Source organism: Schistocerca nitens, chromosome 8 (assembly GCF_023898315.1).
Source record: "Schistocerca nitens isolate TAMUIC-IGC-003100 chromosome 8, iqSchNite1.1, whole genome shotgun sequence".
In the NCBI taxonomy this organism is placed as follows: domain Eukaryota; kingdom Metazoa; phylum Arthropoda; class Insecta; order Orthoptera; family Acrididae; genus Schistocerca; species Schistocerca nitens.
The window spans coordinates 160165814-160169775 of NC_064621.1; the positions used below are offsets into that span (position 1 = coordinate 160165814).

The 3962-nt window shown below is 47.1% G+C and overlaps 1 pseudogene; it reads left to right on the top strand.

The window, feature by feature from the left end:
• The first annotated feature begins 439 nt into the window (after nt 1–439).
• On the top strand, nt 440–557 carry LOC126199816 (5S ribosomal RNA; annotated as a pseudogene).
• Nucleotides 558–3962: the final 3405 nt, after the last annotated feature.

The following is a 3962-nucleotide window of genomic DNA, read 5'->3' on the forward strand; positions in this document are numbered from 1 at the left end:
GTAACAATGTGTTTGAAGCCACGCTGGTACGTTCTCTTGCTGTGTGTTTCTATTCCATGATTAATGAAATTTGAAGAGAAGTAATAAAATGAGCTCTAATATGGAAAGTAAGCGTTTCCGGACACATGTCCACATAACATATTTTATTCCTTTGTGTGTGAGGAATGTTTCCTGGAAGTTTGGCCGTACCTTTTTGTAACACCCTGTATACCTTAGATTTCTCGTGCTGCCACCTGCATTCTGTGAGTGGTTATTGTACGTTGCCGTCTAACATATGTTGCGTTCAAATTAATGTGACTGGACCGTGTAGCAAATATGCAGGTGAACCAGTCGACTGCGTTTCTAGATTTCCGACTGGCCCAAATAAGATCATATGGAGTAAACACAGACATCCGATTGGCTTCATGCTTCTTTTTTTACTATTGTACGCCATTATGTTGGCAACGGCCTTGCCGCAGTGGATACACCGGTTCCCGTGAGATCACCGGAGTTAAGCGCTGTCGGGCGCGGTCGGCACTTGGATGGGTGACCATCCGGGCCGTCATGCGCTGTTGCCATTTTTCTGGGTGCACTCAGCCTCGTGATGCCAATTGAGGAGATACTCGACCGATTAGTAGCGGCTTCGGTCAAGAATACCATCATAACGACCGGGAGAGAGGTGTGCTGACCCCACGCCCCTCCTATCCGCATCCTCCATGAGGATGACACGGCTGTCGGATGGTCCCGGTAGGCCACTCGTGGCCTGAAGACGGAGTGCTTAAGCCATCATGTTATACTGAGTGGCGAATGTCCAACAGAAATCTAAGTGCATACGATAGACACACTAACTTAGACAAACAGAGTGGTCGTCTTGCACATTTTTCAGTAATCGGTTTCAAGTTATTAAGGCTAGAAGTTACGTTTGGATTACAGAGAGGACAGACCCATATCACTCGGCTGGAGCAGAGAGGAGAGTCCATTTAAGTTATCAGTATCCGGTCTTACAAATTTACTGTCTCTGATGGACACACGTCCAGATCATCCGCTCTCAAAACTCCGCCATCTCTCTCCCCACATCCACCACTGCTGGCCGCTCACCTCCAACTGCGCAACGCTACGCGCTGTTAACAGCCAACGCTACAACGGCGAGTATTACTACAATGCCAACCAGCCACAGACTGCACACAGCACAGCCAGTGATTTTCATACAGAGCGCTACGTGGCGTTACCAAAATAAAAACCTAAACAGCCTACTTAAAAGTCCCATAAGATTTCACACATATTTGAAAATTTGATTTGGCCCTGGTTACAGCAAGTGATGACGCTACTCCGTACTGAATTACACAGTTACAGTGCATGTACAGGTATGTAAAGCTAATCATTTGATGTAGCGCCGCGTCCCTAATCAGTGGAAAAAATATCATTGTGTTTACATCTCTCGGCCTTGGTGTTTCACTTCTTCAAAACACTAGTCTATTATCCAGGGCTACTCCACACAGCCGCGGTGCCGTCTGCCGGCAGGTAACGGGGCGGGAGTGGAACCGCGGACCTCGCGGTCGTCACTTTGCGCAGCTGGGCTGAGGAGGCGGGGCAGAGGCTGCGCAGCAGGTGCGCGCCTATCGATCACGCCGCAGGTCCGGCCGGCGTGGTGCGAAATGTCACGAGCGCCGCGCCGCGCCAAGCCTCGAGCACTCTCGCCCGTCCAGCCCTCGTTAGCGGCGCACTACCATCCACAGTTCACCTCGCCTCTCCTGTGACCCCCGTGTGCGCTGGTTGGCCACTGCCGACTTCTCTCCTTTGCAACAAATTTCGCTTACGGTCCACCTCCTCCTCCGTAGGCGTCCTTTCTCTCTCAACAGGTTGTGTATCACTACAAATGAATCTCTTGAAGTAGGGGCAGAAAGGAAAAAAATCTGATAAGGTATTAAAAAGAAAGAAGGGATGGAAAATGTCTGAAAGTGAGTGCACTTTCCATACGGAAAATCTAAGCCCTGTACGAAGTACAAAGACGAAGTCCCTGTACAAGGAAAGAATAAAGAAACCGGTGACAGAGAAAAAATACGAAGGTCCCTTCAGTCAAGAATGAGGGCCCTTGTAGTCAGAAGAAACAAGGAAATTAATTCGAAGATCCAAATAGAATCTCTTACACTTGTACTCAAATGTAAAAGGAAAATGATTAATTGTTTTTGCTGATGAATTTACCGCGCAGTATGGAGTCGTCCAAAAAACTGTTCGATTCCTGATGTTTGATCTAGAGCTGCACTGGACATCTTCGGAGGTTAAGATTTTTAACATGGCTGTTGTAACACCCCACCCATCACTTATCTGGTTTTGGCGTGTGTTCACCCCAGCTAATTGACTAACAGATCAACAGAGAGTGCAAAACTGCCGCAATATCGGATAACGCAAAGAAATTAATAAGGCCCTGTGACTCCTGATTGAACTGTGGTGGCAGTGTTGACATTAATTGATTCAGAATTGATCATTTTTAATTAAAAAGGGGTGCACATTGATGTTATATTCAGCTATTGAACACCAGATGGAAATGTTGATAAAATTAATTAAGAAAGTGACTTGGGATTTCACTACTTGATTGAAAACAGATGCAGTCGATTAGCACAAATTTATTTTAACTCCCGACCTTCATTCATCACATTACATGACTCTCCTATCAGGCAGTGGTAATAAATTGCGTTTACGTAGAGTAAAGCGCGATAAATCAAAATTAATTCCTATCGACTGACCCAGGCGTAATGCGAAGTGCGAGAAGAATTCTACAATACACGGCCCATGAAACCCTCATAGGAACTTTGCCGACGTGATCCAACAAATTAATCAGTGGCCTGAGCGGGCGCAATATCACCGAATACAGGGTGGCGGAGCCGCGCCATTGTGTGGACGTCGGCTGACCTCGTGGTGCTGCAAGGCTGCGCTCATCTATTCTATCTATCTTGCTCAGTACATAGCTGAACCAAAACTTCCTACCTCCAAGCTCAATCGTTCCATTTGCTAAGTCCTAAACTGCTGAGATGCTCACTCTTTCTCAGGCAAGCTGAGTAAAGAACGCCACGTCCGCACTCTAGGTAAGCTGGGAACGGAAGACTGCTACGGAGACTTCTCCCAGTCTGCTCTTCACCTCTATTTCCCCTCCAGCAAAATCACTTACGCCAATTGCAGTGCAAGTCGCGTTAATTGTGCATCGCTTCCCAGAGCCAACCAATGCCTGCTCTGGGAAGTGAACAGATTCCACACAAAATTTACCTTCCTCTCAAATTCTGCTATTTAGCTCCTCCAATGCCACCCATCATGGTTAGCGCCTGCACAAACACCAATTTTTCTGGAATTCTGACTGCCAGGAGAGTACTTCAAATTCCTTGGTCCTACGTTCCCATCAGAGGCCAGCGTATTTCACTCTGTCGCTCTTCACCTGATTTACTTCAGACTCTTTGGACCGTGAATTCAGTGTGAAGTTGCTATAGTCACGAACACACATATTTTGACCTCTGTTGACCGCTCCACCGTAGCTTTGCACGGCTTTCTCGCATGTTTCACTGAAAATGGTCCGACGGACATTTATCAACAGGTATACAAGTTCTCCGTCTGCTTCCCGGTAAACTAGCATGGGGTCAACCACCCACTCACTGTCACTCATCTTAAGGCAGCTGTAGGCCGCGCCTCCTTACCGCTTTCTCAGAGCTTGAGCCGCCCTAAGCTGCCTATTGCCACTTCCCTTCGCCGCTCCCCCGCCGGCCACGGTCAGTTCTGAATACTTCCCTGGGATAAACTAGCCTCCAGTAAATCGACGCGTTTCCACGAAGTTTTCGTGTTGTGTGAATTACTTTAAAACCATCACCCGACATTAATTATTCCAATACGTCCATACTATACCCTCTACAAGATGTGTTGTGCCTTGTCAGTCATTTTTGTTCAGCCCTACTCTTCGCTCAACATGAGTTAGGTGATCTTTAATGACTTCATGTAAG